This window comes from Oncorhynchus masou, chromosome 25 (genome assembly GCF_036934945.1).
Source record: "Oncorhynchus masou masou isolate Uvic2021 chromosome 25, UVic_Omas_1.1, whole genome shotgun sequence".
NCBI classification, from domain to species: domain Eukaryota; kingdom Metazoa; phylum Chordata; class Actinopteri; order Salmoniformes; family Salmonidae; genus Oncorhynchus; species Oncorhynchus masou.
Genome location: NC_088236.1, coordinates 3,717,879 through 3,739,932, shown reverse-complemented (window position 1 = coordinate 3,739,932; position 22,054 = coordinate 3,717,879).

Sequence of the window (22,054 nt, the reverse complement as noted above, 5' to 3'; positions counted from 1 at the left end):
GAGTTAGCTAACAGCTACTACATTATAGTAGGAGGGTGGAGTTAGCTAACAGCTAACAGCTACTACATTATAGTAGTAGGGTGGAGTTACATTATAGTGTGTACATTATAGTTATAGGTTTACGTTAGCTAACAGCTGTGCACATTATAGTTATAGGTTTACGTTAGCTAACAGCTGTGCAAATTATAGTTATAGGTTTAAGTTAGCTAACAGCTGTGTACATTATAGTAGTAGGGTGGAGTTAGCTAACAGCTACTACATTATAGTAGGAGGGTGGAGTTAGCGAGCAGCTAACAGCTAACAGCTACCACGTTATAGTAGTAGGGTGGAGTTAGCTAACAGCTACTACGTTATAGTAGTAGGGTGGAGTTAGCTAACAGCTACTACATTATATTAGTAGGGTGAAGTTAGCTAACAGCTAATAGCTACTACGTTATAGTAGTAGGGTGGAGTTAGCTAACAGCTACTACATTATAGTAGGAGGGTGGAGTTAGCGAGCAGCTAACAGCTAACAGCTACTACGTTATAGTAGTAGGGTGGAGTTAGCTAACAGCTAACAGCTACTACGTTATAGTAGTAGGGTGGAGTTAGCTAACAGCTACTACATTATAGTAGGAGGGTGGAGTTAGCTAACAGCTAACAGCTACTACATTATAGTAGTAGGGTGGAGTTACATTATAGTGTGTACATTATAGTTATAGGTTTACGTTAGCTAACAGCTGTGCACATTATAGTTATAGGTTTACGTTAGCTAACAGCTGTGCAAATTATAGTTATAGGTTTAAGTTAGCTAACAGCTGTGTACATTATAGTAGTAGGTTTAAGTTAGCTAACAGTAATTGTGTTGTTCATTTGGGTTACCACTGTCTTTATCCTCTGTAGGCCTGTGTCTACTCATCTCTACACCCATTCTATAATCCACTATCAATTTTCTAGGGATAAGCTTTGTTTTGTCATTTGGAAATGCTTATACCTATCAGATTGTTCGACTCCAGTGCTGACATGCTCAGCTTGATTTAAGGCTGCCACGTCCCAGCGGGTTGCCACGTCTCAGAGTGTTGCCACGTCCCAGCGGTCTGCCACGTCTCAGAGTGTTGCCACGTCTCAGAGTGTTGCCACGTCTCAGAGTGTTTCCACGTCTCAGAGTGTTGCCACGTCCCAGAGTGTTGCCACGTCTCAGAGTGTTGCCACGTCTCAGAGTGTTGCCACGTCCCAGAGTGTTGCCACGTCCCAGTGTGTTGCCACGTCTCAGAGTGTTGCCACGTCCCAGAGTGTTGCCACGTCTCAGAGTGTTGCCACGTCCCAGCGGGTTGCCACGTCCCAGCAGGTTGCCACGTCTCAGAGTGTTGCCACGTCCCAGAGTGTTGCCACGTCCCAGCAGGTTGCCACGTCTCAGAGTGTTGCCACGTCTCAGAGTGTTGCCACGTCCCAGAGTGTTGCCACGTCCCAGTGTGTTGCCACGTCTCAGAGTGTTGCCACGTCCCAGTGTGTTGCCACGTCTCAGAGTGTTGCCACGTCCCAGAGTGTTGCCACGTCCCAGTGTGTTGCCACGTCTCAGAGTGTTGCCACGTCCCAGCGGGCTGCCACGTCTCAGAGTGTTGCCACGTCCCAGCGGTCTGCCACGTCCCTGCGGTCTGCCACGCCCCAGCGGGCTGCCACGTCCCAGCGGTCTGCCACATCCCTGTGGTCTGCCGCGTCCCAGCGGGCTGCCACGTCCCAGCGGGCTGCCACGCCCCAGCGGGCTGCCACGTCCCAGCGGGCTGCCACGTCCCAGCGGGCTGCCACGCCCCAGCGGGCTGCCACGTCCCAGCGGGTTGCCACGTCCCAGCGGGCTGCCACGTCCCAGCGGTCTGCCACGTCCCTGTGGTCTGCCGCGTCCCTGTGGTCTGCCGCGTCCCAGCGGTCTGCCGCGTCCCTGCGGTCTGCCACGTCCCTGCGGTCTGCCACGTCCCAGCGGTCTGCCACGTCCCAGCGGTCTGCCACGTCCCAGCGGTCTGCCACGTCCCAGCGGTCTGCCACGTCCCAGCGGTCTGCCACGTCCCAGCGGTCTGCCACGTCCCAGCGGGTTGCCACGTCCCAGAGTGTTTCCACGTCCCAGCGGGTTGCCACGTCCCAGAGTGTTTCCACGTCCCAGCGGGTTGCCACGTCCCAGCGGGTTGCCACGTCCCAGAGTGTTGCCACGTCCCAGCGGGTTGCCACGTCCCAGAGTGTTGCCACGTCCCAGCGGGTTGCCACGTCCCAGCGGGTTGCCACGTCCCAGCGGTCTGCCACGTCCCAGCGGTCTGCCACGTCCCAGCGGTCTGCCACGTCCCAGCGGTCTGCCACGTCCCAGCGGTCTGCCACGTCCCAGCGGTCTGCCACGTCCCAGAGTGTTGCCACGTCCCAGAGTGTTTCCACGTCCCAGCGGGTTGCCACGTCCCAGAGTGTTTCCACGTCCCAGCGGGTTGCCACGTCCCAGCGGGTTGCCACGTCCCAGAGTGTTGCCACGTCCCAGCGGGTTGCCACGTCCCAGAGTGTTGCCACGTCCCAGCGGGTTGCCACGTCCCAGCGGGTTGCCACGTCCCAGAGTGTTTCCACGTCCCAGAGTGTTTCCACGTCCCAGAGTGTTGCCACGTCCCAGCGGGTTGCCACGTCCCAGCGGGTTGCCACGTCCCAGAGTGTTTCCACGTCCCAGAGTGTTTCCACGTCCCAGAGTGTTGCCACGTCCCAGCGGGTTGCCACGTCCCAGCGGGTTGCCACGTCCCAGAGTGTTGCCACGTCCCAGCGGGTTGCCACGTCCCAGAGTGTTTCCACGTCCCAGCGGGTTGCCACGTCCCAGAGTGTTTCCACGTCCCTGCGGGTTGCCACGTCTCAGAGTGTTTCCACGTCCCAGCGGGTTGCCACGTCCCAGAGTGTTGCCACGTCCCAGCGGTCTGCCACGTCCCAGCGGGTTGCCACGTCCCAGAGTGTTTCCACGTCCCAGCGGGTTGCCACGTCCCAGAGTGTTTCCACGTCCCAGCGGGTTGCCACGTCCCAGAGTGTTGCCACGTCCCAGCGGGTTGCCACGTCCCAGCGGGTTGCCACGTCCCAGCGGGTTGCCACGTCCCAGAGTGTTGCCACGTCCCAGCGGGTTGCCACATCCCAGAGTGTTGCCGCGTCCCAGCGGGTTGCCACATCCCAGAGTGTTGCCACATCCCAGAGTGTTTCCACGTCCCAGCGGGTTGCCACATCCCAGAGTGTTGCCACGTCCCAGCGGGTTGCCACGTCCCAGCGGGTTGCCACATCCCAGCGGGCTGCCACATCCCAGCGGGTTGCCACATCCCAGCGGGCTGCCACATCCCTGCGGGCCGCCACGTCCCAGCGGGTTGCCACATCCCAGCGGGCTGCCACATCCCAGCGGGTTGCCACATCCCAGCGGGCTGCCACATCCCTGCGGGCCGCCACGTCCCAGCGGGTTGCCACGTCCCAGCGGGTTGCCACGTCCCAGCGGGCCGCCATGTAAAAGGATGTCTTAAAACTTTCTCTAATGATCAGAAGAGTGTTCAGTCGGCTGCGCTGTGGCATGTCAAGTCCCGGCTCCACCATCTCCACGGCATTTATTAAACTGTCCCCCGTCATTTCTAACAAAGCCCTGGGACAATGCGGCTTCAGGCTCTCCGGCATTTTAATGTTCTTTTTTTCATGGATTCCATCGATGTTGTTAAAGAAAGAGAAACATCCCCTCCTTTTATGATGCAATTAGTGCTTTCAGAGGAAACAGTGGGAAGGCTTCTGGGAAAGGAAGGCTTTGTTTACCGCATTATCAACGGGGTCAGAGCTGTAGGGGGTCCCGGGGAGAGAAGACCCCTGTGTACCCCTGTAAACAGACCCAATCAACAATGCCAACTACACCAAAAGCTAATCGCACCAGCCAGTCGCCACATAATGGAATGTACCAGGTCATCTGAGTGCACAGCATGCATGCCAAGCATAGCTCCAAGAGGCACTAACAACATGCATCTCAACAGGTCCAAGAGTCACTAACAACATGCATCTCAACAGGTCCAAGAGCCACTAACAATATGCATCTCAAACAGGTCCAAGAGCCACTAACAACATGCATCTCAAACAGGTCCAAGAGTCACTAACAACATGCATCTCAAACAGGTCCAAGAGTCACTAACAACATGCATCTCAACAGGTCCAAGAGCCACTAACAACATGCATCTCAAACAGGTCCAAGAGCCACTAACAACATGCATCTCAAACAGGTCCAAGAGCCACTAACAACATGCATCTCAAACAGGTCCAAGAGCCACTAACAACATGCATCTCAAACAGGTCCAAGAGCCACTAACAACATGCATCTCAAACAGGTCCAAGAGCCACTAACAACATGCATCTCAAACAGGTCCAAGAGCCACTAACAACATGCATCTCAACAACAGCTCCATGTCAAAATCAAATCCAATTGTATATGTCACATGCTTGGTAAACAACAAGTGTAGACTAACAGGGAAACGCTTACTTACGGGACTTTCCCAACAACGCAGAAAGAAAGATAGAAAAAGTAGGCATGAACATATAGGTAGGGGTACAGTATCTAGGCAACAGAATAGATAAGAACAGCAGCGTATGTGATGAGACATAAAGAGTTAGAGCACAAAGGGTCAATGCAATGAAAGGGTCAGGTAGCTATTTGGTTAACTATTTAACTAACTATTTAGCAGTCTTATGGCTTGGGGGGTAGAAGCTGTTCAGGGGTCCTGTTGGTTCCAGACTTGTTGCTCCGCTACCGCTTGCTATGCTGTAGCACAGAGAACCTTCTATGACTCTTAGATCTTCTGTTGAATCTGACAATTAATCTTGATGGTTGTACATTCGTCTCAAATAAAACTGTGAAGGACCTCGGCGTTACTCTGGACCCTGATCTCTCTTTTGACGAACATATCAAGACTGTTTCAAGGACAGCTTTAGTAACATTGCAAAAATCAGAAACTTTCTGTCCAAAAATGATGCAGAAAAATGTATCCTTGCTTTTGTCCCTTCTAGGTTAGACTACTGCAATGTTCTACTTTCCGGCTACCCGGTTAAAGCACTAAATAAACTTCAGTTAGTGCTAAATACGGCTGCTAGAATCCTGACTAGAACCTAACCATCATATTACTCCAGTGCAAGCCTCCCTACACTGGCTTCCCTTACCCCCCCCCCCCCCTCCATTTGGCTCACTTCCACCACTGTCCCCTAACCGTTCCTTCATTATTGTCCATAGCTGTCCGCTAGTCTGACTGTATTACCCCTTCATCCATCCTTCATCCCTCCTTCATCCCTCTATCTCTGTTGAAACTGTCTCTGCTCTCTAAAGACAGACCACAGTACTACCAGTAGAGACGGCCTCTGCTCTCTAAAGACAGACCACAGTACTACCAGTAGAGACGGTCTCTGCTCTCTAAAGACAGACCACAGTACTACCAGTAGAGACGGTCTCTGCTCTCTAAAGACAGACCACAGTACTACCAGTAGAGACGGCCTCTGCTCTCTAAAGACAGACCACAGCACTACCAGTAGAGACTGTCTCTGCTCTCTAAAGACAGACCACAGTACTACCAGTAGAGACGGTCTCTGCTCTCTAAAGACAGACCACAGCACTACCAGTAGAGACTGTCTCTGCTCTCTAAAGACAGACCACAGTACTACCAGTAGAGACGGTCTCTGCTCTCTAAAGACAGACCACAGCACTACCAGTAGAGACTGTCTCTGCTCTCTAAAGACAGACCACAGTACTACCAGTAGAGACGGTCTCTGCTCTCTAAAGACAGACCACAGTACTACCAGTAGAGACGGTCTCTGCTCTCTAAAGACAGACCACAGCACTACCAGTAGAGACGGCCTCTGCTCTCTAAAGACAGACCACAGTACTACCAGTAGAGACGGTCTCTGCTCTCTAAAGACAGACCACAGTACTACCAGTAGAGACGGTCTCTGCTCTCTAAAGACAGACCACAGTACTACCAGTAGAGACGGCCTCTGCTCTCTAAAGACAGACCACAGTACTACCAGTAGAGACGGTCTCTGCTCTCTAAAGACATACCACAGTACTACCAGTAGAGACTGCCTCTGCTCTCTAAAGACAGACCACAGTACTACCAGTAGAGACGGCCTCTGCTCTCTAAAGACAGACTACAGTACTACCAGTAGAGAAAGGAGAGATGAGGTGATTGTGGGGACATGTGTGTAAAAAGCTTTTAAGAGAACAGAGGAGATTTCTATGACATCCAAATGGGCTGAACACGTTCAAAAGGGGAAGTACAGAAGAAGAAGAAGAGGCAGCATTTCTCCCACATCTGTTGTTGACCTAAACGGGTGAGGTAAAGCCTGGCAGTGGTGCCAGATGGGCCAGCGTCCACCCCATCTCGCTACAGAGCTCATGTGAAACGTTAAGAACTAACAACTGCAACGCTACACCCATTATGACACATGCAGAACCAACAAAACTGGTGATGTGGAAAGCATCCCTGTGTTTCAGACCAGAGCGCTGTCCAACTCTCGCATGGTGTTGTATCGTAACTAAGGAGAACCATTAGCGATCGGACGGTCTGGCTGAGCTCAGTGTGGCAACTGCACTTCAACACCCCCCCGCACCCCCCCACACACCCCCACTGCAACACCCCCTACTTCAACACCCCCCACCCCCCCCACACCCCCACTGCAACACCCCCACTTCAACACCCCCACACCCCCCTGCAACACCCCCACTGCAACACCCCCACTTCAACACCCCCACACCCCCCCCCACACCCCCACTGCAACACCCCCACTTCAACACCCCCCACACCCCCCCCCCCACACACCCCCACTGCAACAACCGGGTTGAATTGTAAATACAAACATTTCCCTTTACTACCCATGTAGATATAAACATGGGATTGTTTCTAACTAATCATTAATCCCAGGTGGAGGTCGTCAGGATAATAAACAGAGTGCTGGAGAGTCTGGAGGCCATTTTGAAACGCAAACCTCATGCGTTTGTATCCACCTGTAGTCTGACAGGCAGTGGTTCCATCCACTCTGGAACAGGACATTCAGCAACGGGGAGAGAGGAAGGTTTGCATGGCAACACTATCGATCCGAAAACAGTGGGCAGACACAGTCAGGGGGAGTTTAATGTACGCCCAAGTATCTCCGTTTTTTTTTTTTTCGACAGTGCGTGCACCAACCACGACAACTCAGCACTCATCTATGTGGAACTCATCAGCTCTGTAGCGCGGCTCGTTAGCGTCCCCCCTGTGGTTTTATGGGAACTAAGTTTACCAAAAGAGGGCATGTGTTCTAGCTTAGGATTCGGCGTTGCACATGGACCAATCAGAAATGAGTACTTAACTCGGGACAACATTCTACGGATTTGTGTTGATCAAAAGAGCAATCAGAGACGACCGTCCACTACCACAGGAGATCTCTCTCTCTCTCCGACGTAAAAGTGTCCCACACGTCAAACCCTAACCTTAATCAGAGTGTGGAAGACGCTTCATATCCACCTCGTTCAGAATCAGAGGTCAAGAGGTCAAGAGAAGAAGCAGGATATGCAAAAATCAGGGATTGTACCCATGACCGTCATGCCTCTGTTCCAGTGGTCTCCGTTTCACTGACTACAAGCTGCCACTCTTTCGAAATAATGGACATTAATTACACCGTTTCTGGTAGCCGCACTATCGACCCTCTGCTTCCTGCTCGATTCCCTCTCATGAATCCTTTCTAGACAACTGGTTCCAGCCACTTTCACAGTCTCAATATATTTATATTTATATTTTATTACGACAGATGTAGCCAACTTTACTTTCAGTAATGAATACATTTGCGTTTAAAGGGCAGTGTAAAAAAATAAAATAGTAATAATAAAAAAATATATCGTTTTCAAGAAAACATCTTGATTTACGACCACCGTTATCACTTTATGGCGTCTAACTGGAAAAGAACAGAGAAAACTGAAGGAATCAAAGCTAGTTCTCACTCTCTACTGCTCTCGTCAGCTCACAGCGGGTCCTTATTCTTCATGTCTCGGTAACAAGTCAACAAGCAGCTGGTCCACATGGCGACAAAGTACTGTAACGCTGGCAACGCTCGACAGAGAGAGAGAGCCAGTGATCCTAGATGTGTCTGAAATGGCACCCTATTCCCTACATAGTGCACTACTTTAGACCAGAGCCCTACTGTATATAGCACACTAGTTATGACCAGGGCCCAATCCCTATACAGTGCAATAGTTAGGACTGCCCTATATAGGGATTAGGATACCATTTGGGATGCAACGCTACTATAGTTACTTCTCCCTCTAAAATAGTGATTCACTGCAGGCTGCTCTGCTCCATGAACATGGGATATTGGCTGAACTGTGTCAGAAATATTTAGAATTCTCTGCGGTGTTGACATGCCTGCCGGGAGTAACCGGCCAAGTCCAGACACATCGTACTTTACAGACTCAGTTATGATTAAGATGTATTTTTTAGCATCAGAAACTGTTCAACAACAACCAGGACCCCAGTTCATGTCTGTCAAACATTATATATATATTTTTTTTTTACACCCCCCCCCCCAAAAAGAAAATCTAATTTAGAAGTTGTTGTCCCTCAATAGAGGGTGTCTGAAAACAGGGCCTCTGTTGTGCCAGAAGATTGCTGTGTATGCCCGCTGATCTGAAGCCTCACTCTGAGAGCCGTGCAAACATGGTTCCGTTACTAGGGCAATGTGTTATTCCACCAATCATTACTATTAACGGGCCTTTATAGAAAGAGCCAATCTACTGTTATAAGACCTATTTTATTTGCAGTTTGACGTAGGTCATCGCAAAAAAATCTGATCTGCTTAATTATAATTGGCCTTGTTGAACTCTCTGATCTCCTCAACTATAATTGGCCTTGTTGAACTCTCTGATCTGCTCAACTATAATTGGCCTTGTTGAACTCTCTGATCTGCTCAACCATAATTGGCCTTGTTGAACTCTCTGATCTGCTCAACTATAATTGGCCTTGTTGAACTCTCTGATCTGCTCAACTATAATTGGCCTTGTTGAACTCTCTGATCTGCTCAACCATAATTGGCCTTGTTGAACTCTCTGATCTGCTCAACCATAATTGGCCTTGTTGAACTCTCTGATCTGCTCAACTATAATTGGCCTTGTTGAACTCTCTGATCTGCTCAACTATAATTGGCCTTGTTGAACTCTCTGATCTGCTCAACCATAATTGGCCTTGTTGAACTCTCTGATCTGCTCAACTATAATTGGCCTTATTGAACTCTCTGATCAGCCCTGCTCAACTATAAATGCGCTTATTGAACTTGCTGAACTGATCTGCTCAACTATAAATGGCCTTGTCGAACTCTCTGATCTACTCAACTATAAATTATCTTATTTAACTCTCTGATAGGATCTGCTCAATTATAAATGGCCTTGTTGAACTCACATTTATAGACATCCAAGTATTAATTAATTCATTCATTTAAAAGGAATCAATTATAAAAGTCCTTATTGAACTCTCTGATCAGCCCTGCTCAACTATAAATGCGCTTATTGAACTTGCTGAACTGATCTGCTCAACTATAAATGGCCTTGTTGAACTCTCTGATCTGCGCAACTATAAATTACCTTATTGAACTCTCTGATCAGATCTGCTCAAATGTAAATTGTCTTATTGAACTCTCTTCCATGCTAAACTATAAATGGCCTTATTGAACTCCCTGATCTGTTCTATAAATAGACTGTTAATAGATTGCAATCTGAAGGAAAGTAAATTATATATATGTTTTCTTCTCTCCATTACAGAGGAACATCTAGGACTTACTTTTAAACGAATGAATGAATGAATGAATGAATGACTGAATGAATGAATGAATGAATGACTGAATGAATACTTGAACCTGTGGACCATTGGTAAGTTCTTTCAATTCTATATGATATCGAGGCTAGACTGGTACCTGTTTCAAACACCTTCCTTTGATGACTTTATTACAAACTATGTTGAATAATTCATTAGCATGGATATGTAAATACCCCTAAATGAACTGCCTACGTCTGGGGGACGACAGTTATAAACTCATTATCAAGGTATTTATTCTCCCTGGGAAAATGTTGTCCTGGACTTTTTCAACTGGACAATAATTCTGTCATCTTTTATACGGTTATATATGAAAACATTAGCGATAGCTGAGATTTAGGAGGCTCTGAGGCTTTATAAATAACATTTAAGACGATATGGTTTCACCACCTCCCTCTACCTTTTTCCTGGAACGAAAGAGCAGCTCAAGGAGGTGGAAAGGGAGGGAGGGAGAGGGAGAGGGAGAGGGAGAGGGAGAGGGAGGGAGGGAGGGAGAGCGAGGGAGGGAGAGGGAGGGAGGGAGGGAGAGGGAGGGGAGAGAGAGGGAGGGAGAGAGAGGGAGAGGGAGGGAGGGAGAGAGAGGGAGAGGGAGGGAGGGAGGGAGAGAGAGGGAGAACGAGGGAGGGAGAGGAAGAGGGAGGGAGAGAGAGGGAGAGGGAGGGAGAGAGAGGGAGAGGGAGGGAGAGAGGGAGAGAGGGAGGGAGAGGAAGTGGGAGGGAGGGAGGGAGGGGGGAGGGAGAGAGAGGGAGAGGGAGGGAGAGAGAGGGAGCGGGAGAGAGAGAGAGGGAGAGGGAGGGAGGGAGGAGAGAGAGGGAGAGGGAGAGGGAAAGGGAGAGAGAGAGAGAGAGAGAGAGAGAGAGAGGGAGAGGGAGGGAGAGAGAGGGGAGAGAGGGAGAGAGAGAGAGGGAGAGAGAGGGAGAGAGAGGGAGGGAGGGAGGGAGAGAGAGAGAGGGAGAGGGAGGGAGGGAGGGAGGGAGGGAGGGAGGGAGGGAGAGAGAGAGGGGAGAGAGAGAGGGAGAGGGAGGAGAGGGAGAGGGAGGGAGGTAGAGAGAGAGGGAGAGAGAGGGAGAGGGAGAGAGAGAGAGGGAGAGAGAGGGAGGGAGGGAGAGAGAGGGAGAGGGAGAGGGAGGTAGAGAGAGGGAGAGGGAGGGAGGTAGAGAGAGGGAGAGGGAGGGAGGGAGGGAGGTAGAGAGAGGGAGAGGGAGGGAGGGAGGGAGAGAGAGGGAGAGAGAGGGAGAGGGAGGGAGAGGGAGGGAGAGAGAGGGAGAGGGGAGGAGAAGGAGAGAGAGAGTTAGATGGAAGCCTGCTCGGACTTCTCTAAAGTATATGTAATTCCTGGAGGAGCGATGGGGTGCTCTAATTCTGAAAGTCCATGTAAAAAGCAGCGGTAAATTAAACATGAGTTTGGCTGTGTGTGTGGACAGCCTCCACAACCCCTTACCCCCACAGCCCCCACAACCCCTTACCCCCTTACCCCCACAACCCCTTACCCCCACAGCCCCCACAACCCCTTACCCCCACAGCCCCCACAACCCCTTACCCCCATAGCCCCTTGTCCCCTTACCCCCACAGCCCCCACAACCCCTTACCCCCACAGCCCCTTACCCCCTTACCCCACAACCCCTTAACCCCTTACCCCCTTACCCCCACAGCCCCCACAACCCCTTACCCCCACAGCCCCCACAACCCCTTACCCCCACAGCCCCCACAACCCCTTACCCCCACAACCCCTTACCCCCTTACACCACAGCCCCTTACCCCCACAACCCCTTACCCCCTTACCCCCACAGCCCCCACAGCCCCCACAACCCCTTACCCCCTTACCCCCACAGCCCATTACCCCCACAACCCCTTACCCCCACAGCCCCTTTCCCCCACAGCCCCCACAGCCCCCACAACCCCTTACCCCCACAGCCCCTTTCCCCCTTACCCCCACAGCCCCCACAACCCCTTACCCCGTTACCCCCACAGCCCCTTACCCCCACAGCCCCCACAACCCCTTACCCCCTTACCCCCACAGCCCCCACAACCTCTTACCCCCACAGCCCCCACAACCCCTTACTCCCTTACCCCCACAACCCCTTACCCCCTTACCCCCACAGCCCCTTAGCCCCTTACCCCCACAGCCCCCACAACCCCTTACCCCCTTAGCCCCTTACCCCCACAGCCCCCACAACCCCTTACCCCCACAACCCCTTACCCCCACATGCCCCACAACCCCTTACCACCGCAGGCCCCACAACCCCTTACCACCACAGCCCCCACAACCCCTTACCCCCACAGCCCCCACAGCCCCCACAACCCCTTACCCCCACAACCCCTTACCCCCACAGCCCCCACAACCCCTTACCCCCTTACCCCCACAACCCCTTACCCCCACAGCCCCCACAACCCCTTACCCCCACAGCCCCCACAACCCCTTACCCCCATAGCCCCTTGTCCCCTTACCCCCACAGCCCCCACAACCCCTTACCCCCACAGCCCCTTACCCCCACAGCCCCTTACCCCTTACCCCCACAGCCCCTTACCCCCTTACCCCACAACCCCTTACCCCCTTACCCCCACAGCCCCCACAACCCCTTACCCCCTTACCCCCACAGCCCCCACAACCCCTTACCCCCACAACCCCTTACCCCCTTACACCACAGCCCCTTACCCCCACAACCCCTTACCCCCTTACCCCCACAGCCCCCACAACCCCTTACCCCTTACCCCCACAGCCCCTTACCCCCACAACCCCTTACCCCCACAGCCCCTTTCCCCCACATCCCCCACAGCCCCCACAGCCCCTTACCCCCACAGCCCCTTTCCCCCTTACCCCCACAGCCCCCACAACCCCTTACCCCGTTACCCCCACAGCCCCTTACCCCCACAGCCCCCACAACCCCTTACCCCCTTACCCCCACAGCCCCCACAACCTCTTACCCCCACAGCCCCCACAACCCCTTACTCCCTTACCCCCACAACCCCTTACCCCCTTACCCCCACAGCCCCTTAGCCCCTTACCCCCACAGCCCCCACAACCCCTTACCCCCTTAGCCCCTTACCCCCACAGCCCCCACAACCCCTTACCCCCACAACCCCTTACCCCCTTACCCCCACATGCCCCACAACCCCTTACCACCGCAGGCCCCACAACCCCTTACCCCCACAACCCCTTACCCCCACACCCCCTTACCCCCTTACCCCCACAACCCCTTACCCCCACAACCCCTTAACCCCACAGACCCCACAACCCCTCACCCCCCCTTACCCCCACCACCCCGTACCCAGATGGATGTGCTCCTGATCTATTGGGTGGAAGGTTTACATTCACACACAATGCAGATTACTGGAAGAGTTTCCTAGGTGACAGAGTTTAAATACACCCTAAAAGTGTTAAACAGAGTAAAACTAGGAAAGTAAATAGTGAAAGGTGAGACATGCTGATGCCTGGACAGTCTCTCTCTCTCTCTCTCTCTCTGGGCAGCTACCTACCACACAGTGGAAACTTCAGACATTTCTGAGACACTTATTAACCTTTGAACAAGGGTGAAAGCCTTCCTCTCCAGACTTTCTGATCTAAAATGGTCTGTTATGGCAAAGCCTTCCTCTCCAGACTCTCTGTAAAAGAAAAAAACACCCAAACATTGTATTTCTTTCATGTTTGTCAGACAGGATGACCGAGCAGGAAGCAGGTGTGTGGAAATCTACTGATTGGTCAGACAGGCTGACCGAGCAGGAAGCAGGTGTGTGGAAATCTACTGATTGGTCAGACAGGCTGACAGAGCAGGAAGCAGGTGTGTGGAAATCTACTGATTGGTCAGACAGGCTGACAGAGCAGGAAGCAGGTGTGTGGAAATCTACTGATTGGTCAGACAGGCTGACCGAGCAGGAAGCAGGTGTGTGGAAATCTACTGATTGGTCAGACAGGCTGACAGAGCAGGAAGCAGGTGTGTGGAAATCTACTGATTGGTCAGACAGGCTGACAGAGCAGGAAGCAGGTGTGTGGAAATCTACTGATTGGTCAGACAGGCTGACCGAGCAGGAAGCAGGTGTGTGGAATTCTACTGATTGGTCAGACAGGCTGACCGAGCAGGAAGCAGGTGTGTGGAATTCTACTGATTGGTCAGGCTGGCTGACAGAGTAGGAAGCAGGTGTGTGGGGGTATGGTACACGGGGTACCAGTACTGAGTCGATGTGCAGGGGTGGAGACTTGGCTGTGATAATAAATGGAGTGGAGACTTGGCTGTGACAATAAAAGGAGTGGAGGTTTGGCTGTTACAATAAAAGGAGTGGGGGCTTGACTGTGACAATAAAAGGAGTGGAGACTTGGCTGTGACAAAAGGAGTGGAGACTTGGCTGGGATAATAAATGGATTGGAGACTTGGCTGTCATAATAAATGGAGTGGAGGCTTGGCTGTGACAAAAGGAGTGGAGACTTGGCTGTGACAATAAAAGAAGTGGAGGTTTGGCTGTGATAATAAATGAAGTGGAGACTTGGCTGTGACAATAAAAGGAGTGGAGGCTTGGCTGTGACAAAAGGAGTGGAGACTTGGCTGTGACAATAAAAGAAGTGGAGGTTTGGCTGTGATAATAAATGAAGTGGAGACTTGGCTGTGACAATAAAAGGAGTGGAGGCTTGGCTGTGAAAATAAATGGAGTGGAGACTTGGCTGTGACAAAAGGAGTGGAGACTTGGCTGTGACAAAAAAAGGAGTTGAGGTTTGGCTGTTACAATAAAAGGAGTGGAGACTAGTCTCTAAAAATAAATCGAGTGGAGACTTGGCTGTGACAATAAAAGGAGTGGAGGCTTGGCTGTGATAATAAATGGATTGGAGACTTGGCTGTCATAATAAATGGAGTGGAGGCTTGGCTGTGATAATAAATAGAATGGAGACTTGGCTGTGACAAAAGGAGTGGAGACTTGGCTGTGACAATAAAAGGAGTGGGGGTTTGGCTGTGACAATAAAAGTAGTGGAGGCTTGGCTGTTACAAAAGGAGTGGAGACTTTGCTGTGATAGTACATGGATTGGAGAATTGGCTGTTACAATAAAAGGAGTGGAGACTTGGCTGTGAAAATAAATGGAGCAGAGACTTGGCTGTTACAATAAAAGGAGTGGAGACTTGGCTGTGACAATAAAAGGAGTGGAGGCTTGGCTGTGATAATACATGGAATTGAGACTTGGCTCTGAAATAAAATGGAGTGGAGACTTGGCTGTAACAATAAAAGGAGTGGAGGCTTGGCTGTGACAATAAAAGAAGTGGAGGCTTGGCTGTGACAATAAAAGGAGTGGAGGCTTGGCTGTGATAATAAATGAAGTGGAGACTTGGCTGTGATAATACATGGCGTAGAGGCTTGGCTGTGAAAATAAATGGAGTGGAGACTTGGCTGTGACAAAAGGAGTGGAGACTTGGCTGTGAAAATAAATGGAGTGGAGACTTGGCTGTGACAAAAAAAGGAGTTGAGGCTTAGGTGTGACCATAAAAGGAGTGGAGGCTTGGCTGTGATAATAAATGCAGTGGAGACTAGTCTCTGAAAATAAATCGAGTGGAGACTTGGCTGTGACAAAAGGATTGGAGACTTGGCTGTGATAATAAATTGAGTGGAGACTTGGCTGTTACAATAAATTAAGTGGAGACTTGGCTGTGACAAAAAAAGGAGTGGAGGCTTGGCTGTGACAATAAAAGAAGTGGAGGCTTGGCTGTGCTAATAAATGAAGTGGAGACTTGGCTGTGACAATAAAAGGAGTGGAGGCTTGGCTGTGATAATAAATGAAGTGGAGACTTGGCTGTGATAATACATGGCGTAGAGGCTTGGCTGTGAAAATAAATGGAGTGGAGACTTGGCTGTGACAAAAGGAGTGGAGACTTGGCTGTGAAAATAAATGGAGTGGAGACTTGGCTGTGACAAAAAAAGGAGTTGAGGCTTAGGTGTGACCATAAAAGGAGTGGAGGCTTGGCTGTGATAATAAATGCAGTGGAGACTAGTCTCTGAAAATAAATCGAGTGGAGACTTGGCTGTGACAAAAGGACTGGAGACTTGGCTGTGATAATAAATGGAGTGGAGACTTGACTGTTACAATGGCTGTGACAAAAGGACTGGAGACTTGGCTGTGATAATAAATGGAGTGGAGACTTGGCTGTGACAATAAAAGGAGTGGAGGCTTGGCTGTGATAATAAATGGATTGGAGACTTGGCTGTCATAATAAATGGAGTGGAGGCTTGGCTGTGATAATAAATAGAATGGAGACTTGACTGTGATAAAAGGAGTGGAGACTTGGTTCTGAAAATAAATTGAGTGTAGACTTGGCTGTGACAATAAAAGGAGTGGAGGCTTGGCTGTGACAATAAATGGAGTGGAGACTTGGCTGTTACAATAAAAGGAGTGGAGACTTGGCTGTTACAATAAAAGGAGTAGAGACTTGGCTGTTACAATAAAAGGAGTGGAGACTTGGATGTGAAAATAAATGGAGCAGAGACTTGGCTGTTACAATAAAAGGAGTGGAGACTTGGCTGTGACAATAAAAGGAGTGGAGGCTTGGCTGTGATAATAAATGGATTGGAGACTTGGCTGTGACAAAAGGAGTGGAGGCTTGGCTGTGATACTAAATGGAGTTGGAAACTTGGCTGTGACAATAAATGGAGTGGAGACTTGGCTGTGACAATAAATTGATTGGAGACTTGGCTGTGATAATAAATGGAGTGGAGACTTGGCTGTGACAATAAATGGAGTGGAGACTTGGCTGTGACAAAAGGAGTGGAGGCTTGGCTGTGATAATAAATGGAGTGGAGACTTGGCTGTGACAATAAAAGGAGTGGAGGCTTGGCTGTGATAATACATGGAATGGAGACTTGGCTCTGAAAATAAATGGAGTGGAGAATTGGCTGTAACAATAAAAGGAGTGGAGGCTTGGCTGTGACAATAAAAGAAGTGGAGACTTGGCTGTTATAATAAATTAAGTGCAGACTTGGCTGTGATAATACATGGAGTAGAGGCTTGGCTGTGATAATAAATGGAGTGGAGACTTGGCTGTGACAAAAGGAGTGGAGACTTGGCTGTGATAATACATGGAGGGGAGAGTTGGCTGTGACAAAAGGAGTGGAGACTTGGCTGTGAAAATAAATGGAGTGGAGACTTGGCTGTGACAAAAGGAGTGGAGACTTGGCTGTGACAAAAAAGGAGTTGAGGTTTGGCTGTTACAATAAAAGGAGTGGAGACTTGGCTATTACAATAAAAGGAGTGGAGACTAGTCTCTGAAAATAAATTGAGTGGAGACTTGGCTGTGACAATAAATGGAGTGGAGGCTTGGCTGTGATAATAAATGGATTGGAGACTTGGCTGTCATAATAAATGGAGTGGAGGCTTGGCTGTGTTAATAAATAGAATGGAGACTTGGCTGTGACAAAAGGAGTGGAGACTTGGCTGTGACAATAAAAGGAGTGGGGGCTTGGCTGTGACAATAAAAGGAGTGGAGGCTTGGCTGTTACAATAAAAGGAGTGGAGACTTGGCAGTTACAATAAAAGGAGTGGAGACTAGTCTCTGAAAATAAATCGAGTGGAGACTTGACTGTGTTAAAAGGAGTGGAGACTTGGTTCTGAAAATAAATTGAGTGTAGACTTGGCTGTGACAATAAAAGGAGTGGAGACTTGGCTGTGACAAAAGGATTGGAGACTTGGCTGTGAAAATAAATGGAGTGGAGACTTGGCTGTGACAATAAATGGAGTGGAGGCTTGGCTGTTACAATAAAAGGAGTGGAGACTTGGCTGTGATAATACATGGAGTGGAGGCTTGGCTGTGATAATAAATGGAGTGGAGGCTTGGCTGTCACAATAAATGGAGTGGAGACTTGGCTGTGGCAATAAAATGTTTGGTGTCTTGGCTGTTATAGTACATGGATTGGAGACTTGGCTGTGACAAAAGGAGTGGAGACTTGGCTGTGATAATAAATGGAGTGGAGACTTGGCTGTTACAATAAATTAAGTGGAGACTTGGCTGTGACAAAAAAAGGAGTTGAGGTTTGGCTGTTACAATAAAAGGAGTGGAGACTTGGCTGTTACAATAAAAGGAGTGGAGACTAGTCTCTGAAAATAAATCGAGTGGAGACTTGGCTGTGACAAAAGGACTGGAGACTTGGCTGTGATAATAAATGGAGTGGAGACTTGACTGTTACAATGGCTGTGACAAAAGGACTGGAGACTTGGCTGTGATAATAAATGGAGTGGAGACTTGGCTGTGACAATAAAAGGAGTGGAGGCTTGGCTGTGATAATAAATGGATTGGAGACTTGGCTGTCATAATAAATGGAGTGGAGGCTTGGCTGTGATAATAAATAGAATGGAGACTTGACTGTGATAAAAGGAGTGGAGACTTGGTTCTGAAAATAAATTGAGTGTAGACTTGGCTGTGACAATAAAAGGAGTGGAGGCTTGGCTGTGACAATAAATGGAGTGGAGACTTGGCTGTTACAATAAAAGGAGTGGAAACTTGGCTGTTACAATAAAAGGAGTAGAGACTTGGCTGTTACAATAAAAGGAGTGGAGACTTGGATGTGAAAATAAATGGAGCAGAGACTTGGCTGTTACAATAAAAGGAGTGGAGACTTGGCTGTGACAATAAAAGGAGTGGAGGCTTGGCTGTGATAATAAATGGATTGGAGACTTGGCTGTGACAAAAGGAGTGGAGGCTTGGCTGTGATACTAAATGGAGTTGGAAACTTGGCTGTGACAATAAATGGAGTGGAGACTTGGCTGTGACAATAAATTGATTGGAGACTTGGCTGTGATAATAAATGGAGTGGAGACTTGGCTGTGACAATAAATGGAGTGGAGACTTGGCTGTGACAAAAGGAGTGGAGGCTTGGCTGTGATAATAAATGGAGTGGAGACTTGGCTGTGACAATAAAAGGAGTGGAGGCTTGGCTGTGATAATACATGGAATGGAGACTTGGCTCTGAAAATAAATGGAGTGGAGAATTGGCTGTAACAATAAAAGGAGTGGAGGCTTGGCTGTGACAATAAAAGAAGTGGAGACTTGGCTGTGACAATAAATGGAGTGGAGACTTGGCTGTTACAATAAAAGGAGTGGAGACTTGGCTGTTACAATAAAAGGAGTAGAGACTTGGCTGTTACAATAAAAGGAGTGGATACTTGGATGTGAAAATAAATGGAGCAGAGACTTGGCTGTTACAATAAAAGGAGTGGAGACTTGGCTGTGACAAAAAAAGGAGTGGAGGCTTGGCTGTGACAATAAAAGAAGTGGAGGCTTGGCTGTGCTAATAAATGAAGTGGAGACTTGGCTGTGACAATAAAAGGAGTGGAGGCTTGGCTGTGATAATAAATGAAGTGGAGACTTGGCTGTGATAATACATGGCGTAGAGGCTTGGCTGTGAAAATAAATGGAGTGGAGACTTGGCTGTGACAAAAGGAGTGGAGACTTGGCTGTGAAAATAAATGGAGTGGAGACTTGGCTGTGACAAAAAAAGGAGTTGAGGCTTAGGTGTGACCATAAAAGGAGTGGAGGCTTGGCTGTGATAATAAATGCAGTGGAGACTAGTCTCTGAAAATAAATCGAGTGGAGACTTGGCTGTGACAAAAGGACTGGAGACTTGGCTGTGATAATAAATGGAGTGGAGACTTGACTGTTACAATGGCTGTGACAAAAGGACTGGAGACTTGGCTGTGATAATAAATGGAGTGGAGACTTGGCTGTGACAATAAAAGGAGTGGAGGCTTGGCTGTGATAATAAATGGATTGGAGACTTGGCTGTCATAATAAATGGAGTGGAGGCTTGGCTGTGATAATAAATAGAATGGAGACTTGACTGTGATAAAAGGAGTGGAGACTTGGTTCTGAAAATAAATTGAGTGTAGACTTGGCTGTGACAATAAAAGGAGTGGAGGCTTGGCTGTGACAATAAATGGAGTGGAGACTTGGCTGTTACAATAAAAGGAGTGGAGACTTGGCTGTTACAATAAAAGGAGTAGAGACTTGGCTGTTACAATAAAAGGAGTGGAGACTTGGATGTGAAAATAAATGGAGCAGAGACTTGGCTGTTACAATAAAAGGAGTGGAGACTTGGCTGTGACAATAAAAGGAGTGGAGGCTTGGCTGTGATAATAAATGGATTGGAGACTTGGCTGTGACAAAAGGAGTGGAGGCTTGGCTGTGATACTAAATGGAGTTGGAAACTTGGCTGTGACAATAAATGGAGTGGAGACTTGGCTGTGACAATAAATTGATTGGAGACTTGGCTGTGATAATAAATGGAGTGGAGACTTGGCTGTGACAATAAATGGAGTGGAGACTTGGCTGTGACAAAAGGAGTGGAGGCTTGGCTGTGATAATAAATGGAGTGGAGACTTGGCTGTGACAATAAAAGGAGTGGAGGCTTGGCTGTGATAATACATGGAATGGAGACTTGGCTCTGAAAATAAATGGAGTGGAGAATTGGCTGTAACAATAAAAGGAGTGGAGGCTTGGCTGTGACAATAAAAGAAGTGGAGACTTGGCTGTTATAATAAATTAAGTGCAGACTTGGCTGTGATAATACATGGAGTAGAGGCTTGGCTGTGATAATAAATGGAGTGGAGACTTGGCTGTGACAAAAGGAGTGGAGACTTGGCTGTGATAATACATGGAGGGGAGAGTTGGCTGTGACAAAAGGAGTGGAGACTTGGCTGTGAAAATAAATGGAGTGGAGACTTGGCTGTGACAAAAGGAGTGGAGACTTGGCTGTGACAAAAAAAGGAGTTGAGGTTTGGCTGTTACAATAAAAGGAGTGGAGACTTGGCTATTACAATAAAAGGAGTGGAGACTAGTCTCTGAAAATAAATTGAGTGGAGACTTGGCTGTGACAATAAATGGAGTGGAGGCTTGGCTGTGATAATAAATGGATTGGAGACTTGGCTGTCATAATAAATGGAGTGGAGGCTTGGCTGTGTTAATAAATAGAATGGAGACTTGGCTGTGACAAAAGGAGTGGAGACTTGGCTGTGACAATAAAAGGAGTGGGGGCTTGGCTGTGACAATAAAAGGAGTGGAGGCTTGGCTGTTACAATAAAAGGAGTGGAGACTTGGCAGTTACAATAAAAGGAGTGGAGACTAGTCTCTGAAAATAAATCGAGTGGAGACTTGACTGTGTTAAAAGGAGTGGAGACTTGGTTCTGAAAATAAATTGAGTGTAGACTTGGCTGTGACAATAAAAGGAGTGGAGACTTGGCTGTGACAAAAGGATTGGAGACTTGGCTGTGAAAATAAATGGAGTGGAGACTTGGCTGTGACAATAAATGGAGTGGAGGCTTGGCTGTTACAATAAAAGGAGTGGAGACTTGGCTGTGATAATACATGGAGTGGAGGCTTGGCTGTGATAATAAATGGAGTGGAGGCTTGGCTGTCACAATAAATGGAGTGGAGACTTGGCTGTGGCAATAAAATGTTTGGTGTCTTGGCTGTTATAGTACATGGATTGGAGACTTGGCTGTGACAAAAGGAGTGGAGACTTGGCTGTGATAATAAATGGAGTGGAGACTTGGCTGTTACAATAAATTAAGTGGAGACTTGGCTGTGACAAAAAAAGGAGTTGAGGTTTGGCTGTTACAATAAAAGGAGTGGAGACTTGGCTGTTACAATAAAAGGAGTGGAGACTAGTCTCTGAAAATAAATCGAGTGGAGACTTGGCTGTGACAAAAGGACTGGAGACTTGGCTGTGATAATAAATGGAGTGGAGACTTGACTGTTACAATGGCTGTGACAAAAGGACTGGAGACTTGGCTGTGATAATAAATGGAGTGGAGACTTGGCTGTGACAATAAAAGGAGTGGAGGCTTGGCTGTGATAATAAATGGATTGGAGACTTGGCTGTCATAATAAATGGAGTGGAGGCTTGGCTGTGATAATAAATAGAATGGAGACTTGACTGTGATAAAAGGAGTGGAGACTTGGTTCTGAAAATAAATTGAGTGTAGACTTGGCTGTGACAATAAAAGGAGTGGAGGCTTGGCTGTGACAATAAATGGAGTGGAGACTTGGCTGTTACAATAAAAGGAGTGGAAACTTGGCTGTTACAATAAAAGGAGTAGAGACTTGGCTGTTACAATAAAAGGAGTGGAGACTTGGATGTGAAAATAAATGGAGCAGAGACTTGGCTGTTACAATAAAAGGAGTGGAGACTTGGCTGTGACAATAAAAGGAGTGGAGGCTTGGCTGTGATAATAAATGGATTGGAGACTTGGCTGTGACAAAAGG